This window comes from Phacochoerus africanus, chromosome 3, assembly GCF_016906955.1.
Source record: "Phacochoerus africanus isolate WHEZ1 chromosome 3, ROS_Pafr_v1, whole genome shotgun sequence".
In the NCBI taxonomy this organism is placed as follows: Eukaryota; Metazoa; Chordata; class Mammalia; order Artiodactyla; family Suidae; genus Phacochoerus; species Phacochoerus africanus.
Genome location: NC_062546.1, coordinates 121,670,919 through 121,686,562, shown reverse-complemented (window position 1 = coordinate 121,686,562; position 15,644 = coordinate 121,670,919). Strand labels below are relative to the sequence as shown.

The following is a 15,644-nucleotide window of genomic DNA, read 5'->3' as shown; positions in this document are numbered from 1 at the left end:
CACTAATTTTAAGTGTAGAATTTGATGTGATTTGACAAATGAATCTGGATTTGTCACCTCCACCACACTCATGAAGTGGAATATTTCCATCACCCAAAAAAAGTTCCCTTGTAGTCCATCTTCTCCTGACACCATCAGCCCCTGATCTGCTTTATGTCACTATAGCAGTTCTGCCTTTCTAGAATTTCCTATGATTGGATTCAAGCACAAAAGTACGTATTCTTTTGCATTTGGTTTATTCACCTAACGCAATGCTTTTGCTATTCATCTATATTGTTTTATTCATATTGTGGCCCTTTTTATTGCTAGGTAATATACCAAAACTTGCTTATTTTTTTCACCAGAAAAGTTGTTTTCAGCGTTTCGCCTTTCTGAAAAAAATAAGGTATTATGAACATTTTTGTATAAATCTTTTTTTTTTTTTTGTCTTTTCTAGGGCTGCACCCACGGCATATGGAGGTTCCCAGGCTAGGGGTCTAATCAGAGCTGTAGCCACTGGCCTACGCCACAGCCACGCCAGATCCTTAACCCACTGAGTGAGGCCAGGGATCAAACCCACAACCTCATGGTTCCTAGTCGGATTTGTTAACCACTGAGCCATGACAGGAACTCCGACATTTTTGTATAAATCTTTTTTTAAACATAGATTTTCATTTTTTATTTTCCTTGGGTGAATACCAAGGAATGCAGTTGCTAAGTTGTATAATAAATGCATACTCAACTGTATAAGAAACTACCAAAATGTTTCCCAATGGTTATAGCATTTTACATGCTCAGCAGCAACACAGGAGAGCCCCAGCTATACACATCCTCACCAGCACTTGGTATGGCCAGTCTTTTTAATCTAAGCCATAGAAAGAGTGTGTAGCTATATCTCCCAGTAGTTTTAATTTGCATTTCTCTAATAACTAATGGTGTTGCTATCTTTTAATATGTTTCTTTGCCATTCAGGTATCCTATCTGGGGAAGTGTTTATTCAAATCTTTGCCCACTTTCTAATTGAATTTTAAAATTATTGAATTAGAAGTTTTGTTATCAGACACATAGTTTGCAAATATTTCCTCCTGAACTATGGACTGTCTCTTCATTTTTTAACAGGTCTTCAGAAGACCAAAACATTTTGATTAAATCTTACAGATCAAAATTTTTCTTATACCGTTTCCATGCTTAAAACAAACAAACAAACAAACAAAATTTTCCTATTCAAAGATTAGAAAAAGTTTCTCTGCTTTCTTTGTTAGATTTTATACTTGTACCGGTTACATTTAGATCTATGATACATTTCAAGTTAATTAGTGTATACAGTGTGAGCATGGGTCACCATTTGTTCCCTCACTGAATTACTTTTGCACCTTTGCTAAAAAAAATCAATAAATATACATACAAATCTATTCTGTTCTACTGATCAGTTTATCTATCCTTACACTAATACCACATTGCCTTGATTACTGTAGCTTCAAAGAAGTCTTGAAACCAGCTAGTATATATCCCTCAATTTAGAATAACTATTTTTAAATAATTTATATAACTAGTGATTGATTCCCCATGGAACAATTCACTCTCAGTGACCTCCAATTGATGTTGTTGCTCACTTCATCCCCCCATCTCTTTTTTAAATCAACAGTGGCTCCTTCAACACACACCAGTAAGCTTCAAAGCCCTTTATCTACTTCCCACTCAGATGGGGCATAAAGAATTCCTACTAAGCTGACCTCACCAAGAATGAGCTCTCACCTAGGTTGTTCCCACCATGCTCTTGTTCCACCAGCCATGATCCTGGACTCTTGGTCTGTACTCCTTAGATTTCTCCAGACCACATCACCAAAAAGTTGCCAGTCTCTGTTTTGACTATTTGAGTCCTACCCCTTTGACCAGCTTCAGAGACTTATTTCCTTGGGGTGCCGTGACCTGATTCATTCTGAGTTTAGACTTTACCCCTAACCAGTTATAACCATGGAAGAATAAATAAATGAACAAAGATATTTCCACCCACAAACCAACCAGGCCTGCTAAAGGCCAAGAGGGTTGTTCGTGGCCCAACACCAGAGCTACTGCTCACACTGCAATGGAACTATGCAACAAAATGGTCCAGCCCCATTCCTCCACCTCTTCTCCCCTCCCCCCATCACTCACATACTAGTAACACAGTGTCTTCATATTAAAAACTATATAGTAAAAATATGTTCAACATTCCTTGGGCCAAATTCATATCTTAAATATTCTTATGTTAACTTTGATGTGTTTCGGACAGGTCCAAATGCAGAAAATCACAAATAACTTTTTGGGTGAAATCACTTTTTATATTTCTTTCCCCTAAAGTACTCAAACACATATTTACATTGTCTTACTAGAACTGCGATCAGCATAAAATTAGCTATTCCCTTCCTGTAATAGGTACCAGCTCCCTACCAGACACTTTTGAAATGCATTTTATCAGTAAAGTGCATTTTCCCAGTGGCATCCCAAAATAAAAGCCCTAAGACTTGAAGTCACTTGGTGGTCCTTTTACCTTTAAACTCATCTATAGACTCTAGGTTCTGTTTAAAAAAAAAAAAAAGCCAGGAAGGAAGGAAAAACAGGAACTCAGATGAGATATCATAACATTAAAAAGAACACTGAAATTTTCTCATCTGAAAGATTACTTGAGATTTCTCTTGGCTTTATTTGTGAATTAGCTACTCAAAAGCATATCCAGTTTTCAAACAAATCAACTAGGAGGCTGCCTAGGTTTCAAAAAAAAAAAAAGTTTCAAAAAATTAGAAGCTTGGGGAGTTCCCATCCTGGCGCAGTGGTTAATGAATCCGACTAGGAACCATGAGGTTGCGGGTTCGGTCCCTGCCCTTGCTCAGTGGGTTAACGATCCGGCGTTGCCGTGAGCTGTGGTGTAGGTTGCAGACGAGGCTCGGATCCCGCGTTGCTGTGGCTCTGGCATAGGCCGGTGGCTACAGCTCCGATTCAACCCCTGGCCTGGGAACCTCCATATGCAGCGGGAGCGGCCCAAGAAATAGCAACAACAACAAAAGACCAAAAAAAAAAAAAAAAAATTAGAAGCTTGGAAACTGTTTCTTCATACACACCTAGCTCTACTTGAAAAAACTAAAGGCAAAAGGCAAAATTGGAAACTCCTGGGCACAATGACTTAAAATGAGCAAGAAGACAAATAGGGCAGGAGCTGGTGAAGGCGGGAATTAGGAGCTATCTTAACAGCCAGGGGTGTGGCCCAGGAAGGCCCTGCAGTCGGGCAGTCATACAAAAAGCAGAAAATGACACATGGCATCAATTGCTTTCTGGACAACTTCTATTTTAGAAAGTGGCTGTTGAGTGCAAGTAAATCACTCAACTGTCAAATCTTAGGCTACTCCAGGTGAGCTGCCTATGACTTCTCTGAAATTCCTAATAATTGCACATTATAAAAATTGAATTACCACTACTAAACCATACAGCCCCTTAGTCCAAATATTTCTTGTTTCCAAAATTGACGTTATCTTAGAAAAACTAAATTCTCATAGTCCACAAAGGTCAAAAGCCTGGTTACTAAAGGATAGTTGGTGTCCTACTGGCTTACTGGGGAAGACAGGACAATGACAGGGACCATTCCCACACAGAGCTGACGTCCTCCCTGCCCCTCCTCACTCACTTTGCACAGGAAGCACCGACAGTGCCAGCCTCAAAAGCACGTGACGATGTAGACGCTCCAATGCTGGGTCCCCAGGACATGACTGGGCATTTTGGGGAGAGATTTACTCCTTGCTGGCATGGTTTATTGTGCTCTTTCTTGAAGGAGGAAGACAGAAAAAGAGACTTCAAGAACCTGGGAAGCTCTTTATCAACTTACAGGTGCTTTTCCTGCCCCCAGCGCCCTTCCAACTAATGACAGTTTTCTCAGAAGATAGAACTTGGGAGTTTAAAAGCAAGTTTAAAAGAGGGCTCTGTGGTTACCTAGCAAAGAACACTCAGATCTGGGGGAAAAGGAACCGTGATGCTAAATGACCATTGACAGATTTTCTCTCTCCCTAATCTCTGACATACTGTCACAGTGACTGCTTCACTTATTTCCTGCAGAAGACAGAACTGCCTGAATGTGCATGGAAAATGTTCATAGTAAACTCTGGTCTTGTGAACCACCTGAAGAAGCAATTATCTTGAGAAATCCCAAAATAAAATCACAACATGAATTCATGAATCAAGAAGGCGCAGTTTACTTGCATAATGAGACTTCTTTAGAGAATGGGGGGGGCTATCTGCTTCAAGACAGTTCTAAAAGTACAATCGCATCATTTGCAAAGAACTAACTATAAATTTAGAAAGTGATACTGAGTAAAAAGAGAGAGAGGGAGAGTGGGAAATGGCTTCGTATAATACACTTTCAGCATACAATTCTTTTTTTTGGCCTTGCCCACAGCACGCCTAAATTCCCAGGCCAGGGATCAAATCCACAACACAGCAGTGACAACACCAGGTCCTTAACACACTGAACCACCAGAAAACTCCTAGCTACATGTAATACAGAACTCCCAGGTACATTAATATTTCCTATATTACTAAGATGCATTAGTATAACAGAAAAGGGGAAACAAAACAAGGCTTTAGATCAAAGGAAACAAAAGACAATAAAGTAGATGGATTCATAAACTTTTCAAGTCTGTGCTAGTGGAGAATGCATTCAAACAAAGGCTATCATTTTATTAAAATCACAATGGTTAATAGTGTAGGCAGATCCACTAAATTCTTCACCATATAAACTTTCCATGACATGTTTACGTCACAAATTAAAAATATAATCTCACACTACTGTTAAACACTATGCCTTTAATTGTTCCTAAGATAGCAAAGAACATTTATTTTTAAAAGAGCATAAAAAAAGGAGGTACCTTATGTCCCTTATATGTATCACATGGAAAAAAATGAAATATGTTTCTATTCTTTTATAACTCTTTCAAGCCCAGGATTTGAAGAGCAATGCAAAGTATTATGAGAGACTGATCTAAAGGTAATTCAAAAATTATGAACTACTGCACTTTTCTAGCTAACAGGTTAAAAGTCCGGGGATTTGACTGACAATCTCTCTAGAAGCAAAAAGGCCATTTGTAACTTCTTTTGTTCACTACATGACTTTCCCATCACTCGTAAGTGGAATTCTAGTTTCTCCATGACCCATTCAGTTTGAAGGAGTGTCTTTCTCCTCTGAACTCTCAGGGCACTGGGTCTAGACTCATTTTACATGTAATATAGTGGTACCCAAGCTTCATTTCCCTTTTTGGACCAAAGTCTTTGAGCTCAGGTTCTGAGGGCGATTCCTGTGGGATGTCCTATGGTGCCCAGCCCTTGCTGAAAGCCCTCTGTGAATTCCTGCTGAATGAATACAGGATTAAGTGAACACATATTTTGACAAATGTCTCTCTGTGTTACCTCTCAGTGTTTTTCATTTCTTTACACTGCATGAGCACTGGGGTGCATTTTAGTTGACTTAATAATACAGACAACCTGAGTTAAGGGATTTTTCTGCAATTTTTTTTTTAAATTTAGTATGAGCTAAAATTGTAATTAACCACTGAAATTAGAATAGCCACAACATTTTACAACTGACTGTACACTGGAACTCTGCTGACTGCCTGGAAGCCAGCCCTCAGTAGGTGTGCACTTCCAGAGGTGGCCCTGGGCCATGCCGTTTCAGTCTGGAGCCACTTGCAATTATTTAGATATTTGCCTGTGTCCTCCCACAAGTGATTATCTTCGAGCAGATGAGTCAGCTCACCTAACCACAATGAAACACATGGTAGATCCTTCCTAATTGAGTCTAGATGAGCCAGGCCCAACACCTGTGTCCGTGAGGCCACAGCCTCATAAAGTAGGCAGCTATTTTGCTACAGAAAGAAGTTATGAATGACTAAAATAAGCAATGTGACCACTGCCTTCCACTTACAGTCATCATTTCTTCCTGTACAAAATGTAAACAGTATCTCTGATGGCTTACTCAGGTCATAAAGGAATCTTTGCTGAGGAGGGGAGTGGAGGAAAGGGAAGAAAAAACACAAACTACTTTCCTGCTGCCTTTCATGTTTTTTAATCTTCTGTAATTGCACTGAAAGTCTAGAGAAAATTAGTGGGGAAAAAAGATCACAGGCACGTCAATAATTTATTCCAATTTATTTTATTAAGTTTAAAAGTAGTTAAAGCCTAACATGCTTTTACTTCGAGCATAAAGATCTTCATGCAGACCGACTGCCTTGAAAAATTTAAAGAGGATGCAGCAAAGAGGAAGGAGGAGGCAAGAAGAGAACTGCTTCAGAGGCATGAGGAACCAACAAGGGGTGTGCCAGTTCCCTGCTCTGTCATCAGCCTGACCCACAGCTGTTAACGCCACAGGGGGTCCTCCGACACAGTCCCCAAATCCCACCCAACTGTGGACCAATTTGATAATGAATAAACAAAGCACCAACAAAAGCAACCAACAGAATAGGACGACAAAAAAACGATCATCCTGCACCAAACAGATCTCTTTAATGCATTTGCTTTGACCTCTTCTTTTACAAGCACCCCTACTGAAAATACGCTAGAACAAAAGATGATTCGTTATGCACAGCCATAAAGAACTCCAGGGCACAGAGCATCCATAATTCATGATGCAAAGCCAGCCACCATCAGCATCATTTATCCTTTCAATATTTTAAAGTGGTGAAAGGTTGCTGGATATTTATAAAGTTGCTTATTTCTACACTACCCTTCCAAACTAAGGAACAAATGAGGAACTTTATTCTTCTGCAAATGACATTACTTACAAACCTAAGACTATAAATCTACTAGAATTCACTTGGTATCCATCATAGGAGGTTGACCAAACAGCCCATATAAACCACTTAAGCCAGCAGGCAACATATATCAGCTCTGTTTACATTAATCTTACCAAATCACTGTACTTTTTGCTTTAAAACTAATGCCCCAGTTCTTCTCATACCATCCATATGCCCAAATGAAAGAGACATGCTTTCTGCCTCATATACAGGAAAGTGAAGCCCAGGGAGGTTACTTGGCTCACCCAGGATCTCCCAGCCAGGCAGAGAGGCCCAGGGCTCTACTTCCCTCAAGACGATCCTGGACATTTTCCTTCATTCCCAGGGGCCTATATCACATATTGTCTGAATGACCTCAGAGCTCTCCCCTGACTCTATTCCCACTCTCCTCAAGTCCATTTTCCATGCTGCTGCCCTGAGTGGTCTTATAAAACAAACTTGACACTTCCCCCATCTGACCCTTCAATATTTCCTTCTCACCCTAGCGGGAAAAAAGCATCGAATCAAATAAAAATATTTTAGCTTCTGATCAAGCTCCCAAGAATTCTGCCAAGAATTTTATCTAATCAGGTAGATAGGATAGAAAGTATTTACATGGCATGTGCATTGACGTAAAAGAGCTGGCTCCCAACAATTTGTTCGTCTCTCTTCCCCATCCCTCCTCCATCACATTCAATAGACCTGGTGGTTTGTGAGAAATCCCCTAGCATCACCTCTGCTCAGCTAGAGACCTGCTCCCAGCCATCCAACCCCACCCACGTGGCTCTTGAGAGCTCCCCTCCTCAGGCCTCTCCTGGCCCCCGGGGATCTTTTTATCTTGGCATTTATTACACAGCACTGCAATTGTATGCTTATTGCTTATGCCACTTTGCTAAACTGCAGCTTCCTGGGATCAGGGCCTGTTCACCCTGGACCCCCCATCACCCGCCTAATCATCATACAGATTCCCAGTTAATGTTTATATCCTGCACTAGAGAGTAAACACACATGCCTTTCACATACATTATTCTAGTTTTCATTCAACCAACCACCATTTTGGCAGGTGGAAAGCAATCATCTTTTGAGAAGCAGTACAGAGTGGTGGCAGAGAATGTAGGGTCTGGAGGACAGCTGGGCCCTGCCATGTACTGTGTGCACAACCCTGCCCTCCTGTGCCTCCCCTGTAAACAGGGATCATACGCTAACATTTACTGAGTATTTAGTACATGATAAAACTACTCTGGCCCCTTGGCATGCATTCATTCATTTAATCCTCACATCTGAGGCTGTGACAGCAGGAGCAAATGCTTAGAGAAGTGTTAGAATTACTGTCCTCATTCACAGATGAAGAAATTGAGGTTCAGGGGCCAGGAGATGTTTCCCAGAGGTCCAAGCTCCTTTCTACCCTAACCCACTGGCTTTGAAAGATAAAAGATGCAAGGCCTTTTTCACTGATGCTGGTTAACATAACACAAGAAAGCCACATGGCAATATTCATCTTTAGCTATCACTAAAGGGACACGTGTCCAATGTCACCCTCCACAGAGAACTATGTAAACTCCTTGGGGTAAAGATCTGTCCCATTAGAGAAATGAGCTAAATTAGAGGAGGAGGAAGCAGAAAGGTATTCTTATTTTATGGAGCTCACACCCAGATTCCAAGCATTATCAAACTGTCCACATTATGTGTGCGCCTGCATCCTTAGAAGGTGAGACAGCGTGTTTGTTACATTGATGGGAACAAAGACACCAACACGCTACCATATTCTTCAAAAGCAAATATCTGTCTATAACCGAAGAACCAGGATTCCTTTCCAACAAAGAACAATGTATACCCTTCTAATTTCTGATTCTTCCTTCTGCTTTACAGCAGGTTCTGATTTCAATGGAAATCCCCCCACAAATAAACATGTCTTGAATCCCAAATGGCACAATAAATCAGAAGATTTATAGACTGTAAAAAGGGATGACAGGAGCGGTCCAACTTTCATGGAACACCTGGAGCCGGGTATGCAGCAGCTTTTCGGTCCCCAGAAAGTCACCTGTTTTTTTTGGCTCAGCGAGAAAATTTTAACAACCCTTGTAATCAACAAGATGTGATCATGCCTGCTATTTGCGATGAGCTTTTAATTCTGTGTCCTGTCACACAGACAAGGCTCAGATGCATTGACAGTTTTCAAGAAGTGGCTGAGAGGCTAATGCCAGAAAGCCTAGACAAACAGCCCCAAAGGAAAATTTCCAAAATTAACAGAGAACTAATGAATTTTCCTTCTTTCTACACCAGGAAAAAAAAAGATGGAAACAAGGTACTAGCCAGGGAGAAGGCACATTACCTTATACAGTAACCAGAGGGAGAGCACATATGTGTTTTTCTTGGGAAGGCGAAAAGGAAACACAGTCACTGAGCCTTAATAAAGACATTAATTCAAAAGAACACCTGCCCCAAACTAGAGAGGGGCATAAGCAGGGCCATGCCCTTACTAGCCATGTGGGGGTGAGCGGTGTCAGCAAGGGGGACAGATGCATCCTCCTATGAGAGGCTTTGCATCTCATGTTTTGTTCCTATAACCTGGTCACAAAATGGCCCAGCTCTTGGCAGAGCAGTGAGCTGTTTGGGGCCTCACAGTTTTCTTCTGGAAAATTCCCATTTCTCTTTTTAGCTCTTCCCCATGTGATTCATGAGCAAACAAGCCCTCTAAATCAAAGGCACCTCGGCTATGGAACATCAATGTGCAGCGAGGGTGAATGGAGACCATCCCAGCAAATACGTGTGCTTTGATAACATGTTCCTCTTCCCCTCCGTGCTGTCTGCACAGCCCTGGACATTTATTTATTATAAGATGGAGCATTTTTAAAGACTAAATACTTGAATGAGTCCTGTGAACAATCTTTTGTCTCCAAGAATCCGACTGGTGATGATTTTGTTTGATTTAAACAAAATATACGACAAAGCATCTTTTAAACACCAGCTACTCTAGCAGGATTTAATTGTTTACTGTTCTTGCAAGTCAAACACATTTTAGTGGGCTGGGTTAGACCCACTCTTTGTCCATGACACACACAGAGAAGCAAACTATTTGGATAATCTCTTAAATTTGGAACCCCTACTGGTTCCAGGATAAAATATCCAGGGCACATCTGTGCATAACCCACCAGGCTGAGGCCCAGAAAAATACGAGGGTGTGGAAGTCTGGGGCTAGCTATAGGGCAGAAATGAAAACTGCTCCACTGACATAGGTGGACTGGCCTTTAGATGACAGCATAGAAAAGTAGAAGCAGTGTTTTGAGTTAATGAGATACAGTTCATTATCAATTATTTTTCATTAATGTCTCACATGGACACAGCACTACTCCTGCTGCCACCATCTTATTTTGATCAGTGGTATATTTATCTGTAGACATGCAAGATTTGTAATTATTGCTATGTCTAAACATTACATCACATTGTAATGGATGAATTAAGCTGGGAAATGCATAATTATGCTGTGAACAATGGTGTTTCAATAGGCATCACAGAAGCCAATTAAAATGATTACCCTTATTTTAAATCACAGAGTTAAGCTTTTATAATTCCCAAGCCCCTTTTAAAGTCCCACCATTTGACTCAGAGATTTTTCTAATTGATTCTCAACAGTGTCCTGAGCACAAAGAGGGATCACCAATCCTGAAGGAAATAAAACTGAGTATTTCTTAAAATTCTCAAAGATGGAAATATAACTGAAAATCTATGAGATAATCTGGAAAGAACCAAAGGTCTATCAATATAGGACTAACTAAACAGCACATCCACTGGTAGAATATTATGCTACATGTGTACGTACACACATACACACATAGTAGGTTTGTCACTGCTCATGTGGAAGCATCTCCAAAATATATTTTCAGTGACCAAAGTGAGGTGCAGAACAATGAGTATAGCAAGATCTTTTCCAGGTTAAAATATATGCAAATGAATGTTTTATTTTCCTTGAAAGGAATCACAAGAACAGTTTACACAAGAGAAAAAGGACCTCTTTGAGGAGGGGGCTGAGAGGGGCTTTTGTTTTTGAATATACCATCCAGGCACAGGCGCTATGTTTTTTATTATCAGCAGAGGTTATATGGGTAGAGAATTATGGTTCACTGTATGATCCCTTCTGTTACTTCTCTTTAGAAAAGTAATGATGGTATTTCATTTAATCACAAGGGATGCTATCCATGCATTGTAGTGAGTGAAATTTAAAACGTGAAAATGTCATGAGTTTTGTAAATGTCATTAAGACAAAAGAGCCAGAAAACAAACATCGAAATATGATGCGGTTCAGGGCAGGCCACCCTAAAATATACCACTTTGACATATTATTTTGACTTAAAGTTACTTAAAAAACAACGAGTGCAAGAAGGACACTCTGCCCCTCCTATGTCCCACCATCCAAAAAAGAAGGAAATGAAATCTTCCATGTGAAAGATGCCAGGAGGTAAAGAGACATTCTTATTGCCAGAGACAGGGGACTCTCGGTAGAAGAGGTTGTAAAAACAAACCCTGGTTAGTTTCTTCATTAATTAGTACCCAAGCCCAAGTCTGTCTTGTCAGTTCTTAACAACTTTATTGTTTAAAAGGTATATAAAGTCTGCTTTGGTCACTTCTTGGGTCCCATATCTGTGAGACCTCCATATACAGGAAATTAAATTTGTTTTCCTCCTATTGATCTTCCTTGTGTCAATTTAATTACTAGACCAGACAAAAGAACTAAGAAGGGCAGGGGAAAATATTCAGTTTGGTAGACAAAAAGTTATTGTCTTTCATATACAAAGTGCTAATATAAACTGAATTCTGTAATTATAAGAAATCACTGTGATTTAAAAAAAAAAATACCACTAAGATGATTCCAAAAGACATGATCACACATTTCACAAAAGAATCAACACAATTAGGCAATATTCATAGAGAAAAACATGTATGTTCACTAATTAAAAACTTGATCTATCAGTGACATACTGTTTTCTATGCATTGTTAGTACATTTTTAAGATGATACCCAATGCTGAGAAAGTGCACTGAAATCAATCTGTGCAGGTAGCAGGATGAACTGTGTTCCCCAAGTGGAAAGCAATATTGAACCTTAGACATTCTTTGCCTTTGACTCGTTGAGTCTCCTTTGGGGATTATTGCCCAAATAAGAGCTTTTATAAAGAAGTACAGTCATCACAGAATTACTCATAACAACAAAACCTGAAACTACTCAAGTGCCTAATGGTTAAATAAACAAAGGTAAAAGTCTCCTTGATGTACTCTTATGCAAGCATTTATAATTACCATGTAGATACTAATAACATGAAATCATACTCCTGGTAGCTTGTGTTTAAAAAAAATAATTTATACAATGTGATTATCACTACACATTTTAATAAACCTAAAATTTAGGGGAAAAAATTGAAAAGAATTAGAGCAAAATGAGCAAAGTAATTATGTTACATAGCAACCCTGACTGGTTTTTCTTTCCCTTTACACTTCAAATTTGCAAATGTTTTAATAAGGGGGGAAATGATTCTGAAACAAGCATAAGTTATTAATGAATAGGGATCACACTGTACTACACTCCTTCAATGAAAAAGGAAGAGTTTCATCATCAGATTTCCAAATAGGTCTTTAGACTTGTGCTTTCTGGAATAATTGTAGAAACAGCAGTAGCAGCAGCAGTTAACATGCACCAAGCATTGTCCAAAGCATTTTACTTGTATTAACTCAATCCACAGGGCTAGCCTATGAGACAGAAACTATTATGACATCCAAAGTCACACAGCTAACAAGTGGTGGAGCAGGGATTCAAACCAGCAGAATCTCAAAAACCCTGGCAACAAATGGCTACACTGTAACAATTCCACTTTAAACCATAAGGCAAAATTTTAAGTGTTTCAAGTCGAAATATAAAGCAAATATAAACAAAATATAAGGTTTTTAATACCTTGCACTTCCTAGGATTTTAATTAAAATGTAACTAAGTATATTTTGATAACTTCAGAGGCACAAGAGGACAAACGTCAATGGTGATAGGATGAAAAGTACAAGAAAATGCTGTCACAGTAAAGGGGAGTCCAAACAAATAAAATGCATAAAATGTGGTGGCCCATCAGTGCATGATTAATTTAAAAAATGGTATTTTTTCAGTCATTCTGTGGTGTCACAACAAAACCCAAAGCAAAGACAAGGAAACTTAGTGCACAATAAAATGCTAATTGTGTGAAAGCCAAATTCGCCTTTATCACAGGATCTGTTATGGTAAGATTTAGAGTAAGGAAAATCAATGTTCTGGATACATTCCTAGGGGTCACAGAGGCATGCAGCCATCTGGCTGGAGGCATAGCCAGCATCTATGTTCACTCTGTACTCAGAACAGAGGAAGAGGGCAGCAGCTCCTGTAGACGGCATCTCACAGAACAGGTGCTCTGTCGGCCCAAGAGTAACTTGATTATGAGTCTGGGAAAATCATCTGAAATCACCCTTTAGTTCTCTGAGCCATAAATCCCTTTCATGGTCTCAACAGAGCTCTGCCTGATGCAAAAGGAAGTGAGCTAGGACAGTCCTTCCAAAATTCTAGGTTATAGGTCAGCAGTGGCCACTGGCAAACTCTGATCAGTCTATAAATGAAACTTAAAGAAGCCTCTTCTCTATGACAACTGCTAACTGCTTTTGCACCCACATGCCCACCCCCAGAAATGGCCTGCTGATCTATCTGAACCCATCCACCACCACCACTACCCTGGCCTTTTAAAGCAGCATTCTAATTTGAAATACCCTTCCCCACTTCTCCATGTGGTTAACTGGGACTGGAAATGGCCCTTTCACACTCAGCTGCAGTGCAGCCCTTTCAGGAACCCCTGAGACCCTGCCTCTCCCTGGCACCTGACCATGACCCTGCTGACCTCTGACTAGGCAGACCCTACATGCCCAGACCCTACATGCCCAACACTGAGACAGTGGCTGGCACTCAGTGACAAAGAATGGATATCTAGGAAGGAGGGGGACAGAGGTGAGTTTGTCTGTGCTGGAGAGTGGTGGGGGGTGGGCGGGGGGTGGTCAGGACAGTGGATTGCAGTTGAAATCCCAGAGTGGTCTAACTCTTGGGAACTCACTCAAATTTCTGCACCTCAACTTCTCCCTCCTGAAAGTCAGGTCAGTGATACACTGACCCCCTAGAGCTGCTGGGAAGACTAAATGAGATCGTCTATAAGAAGCACTTAGCACTGTCTCCAGAGCACGAAAGAGGCTCAACCCATGTCTCTGATTCTTATATATTCTCCCAACCCTATACCCTTAGAATGACTGCTATGATGATTAATACAATAATAACCTCTACAGCATGAAAAAAAAAGAATCTTATGGAAACAATGATAAAAGTTGATAAACCAGACAGTAGTACCTAGGAGAACTATCATCTTTGAGTTTATATTTTTTCTGTTACCTTTTTTTAAACTCCCTCTTCTCAAAAGAAAGATAATGAGGCTTGTTCTCCTACCCCCAAATTCACCACCACTGTAACAGAGTACTAATACAATGGCAAGATCGCATGCTTCATTTTAGGGGTTGGGAGGATCTAAGAAAATTAACTCTTTAATTCTCTCAACATTTAACATGTTAATAATAGAAAACCCTGCCAACAAAGCATCCTTCAACAAAGACATCTCTAAGTTAGAAGCCATATATTTTTTTATCATTTATTTATATATATATATTTTTTTTCTGCTAGAAGCCATATATTTTTAATATGACAGTATCCAATTTACCTTAGACTGTCTTTGGAGTCAATGTTCATGCAGTCTTGGGGGTTCAGAAATCACTGCTGAGTCAATCCCTCTCAAAACAGAAGCAAACCCATCAATGACTAAGAAATGTAAAAAAAAATTCCTGAAGAGGAGGCATTCCCCATACGCCTCAAAAAAAGCTGATTAGTTTTGGAAGTTTTTAGAAATCCTCAGATATAATGCCTTTTCCTTTTTCTGCATCCTCTCAAGATCTACTTGTGTGTTCTTGCAAAGAAATGATTCAAACAGAAAATTAACTGAAAAGAATGACTTATGTCAGGCAAATTCAAAATTGTACCAAAATTTTCTCAGTAATCATATTTTTTTCTGGAAAATCAAAAACCAATTTTTTTTTCAGTAATTCCTCAAACATGCAATGAATTTCTCCATCTATGATCAGAGTCTATATGTACAAGACTTAACAATTACATCAACCAAAAATCCCACCTCAGCTTCTCATGGCCAAGGCCAGGTGCTTTATTTTATTCTCCTAAAACTCCCAGTTAGTACAGACTTCTGTATACAGAGGGTACTCAACAGTGATTGATGACAGGCTGCAGCTAATAAATTTATGGTACACTTACCAGTTTAATCTGATAATGACCTAATTTTGAATCAATGCAATCCCATCCCCTTAATTCCATTTGCCTATGGCTTAGCCAATCATTCCAGAGCTCTACTCAAAATGTGTATTGGGAAAAAAAAAAAAAAAAAGCACTATACAGAAGTAGTTACACAGTACTTATTTGTGCTTCTCTCCTACATGGTCTTTGTCAACAACCCCCCACCCCAATAAATCACACATGTCACAGAGCAGACCAAAAGGCTCCATGTCATATTTTCTGTCCTCGCATCAATACTCAGGATGAGGATTCTCATAGCAGTCATATTAAAAGATATTCACCAACGTGGCATCTCAAGACCTAACCTAAAAATCTTTTTTCTTCTAAAATCATGACTTGGAAGAAAAGTTGCCACAAAGAGCTGGGCAAAGGAATTTGCAGAACATTAGCCCCAGTGGCCGCACAGCCCTGCAAATGCACTAAATGCCATGGAACTGTTCACTTTAAAACGGTTCACTTCAGGAGTTCCTG

General features: G+C 39.8%; 1 protein-coding gene across 4 annotated transcripts in view; it reads right to left on the bottom strand.

Annotated features, from left to right (window-relative positions):
- The window catches only part of MFHAS1 (multifunctional ROCO family signaling regulator 1), a 97,157-nt gene that overhangs the window by 66,581 nt on the left and 14,932 nt on the right, over positions 1-15,644 (bottom strand). The window lies entirely within an intron of this gene.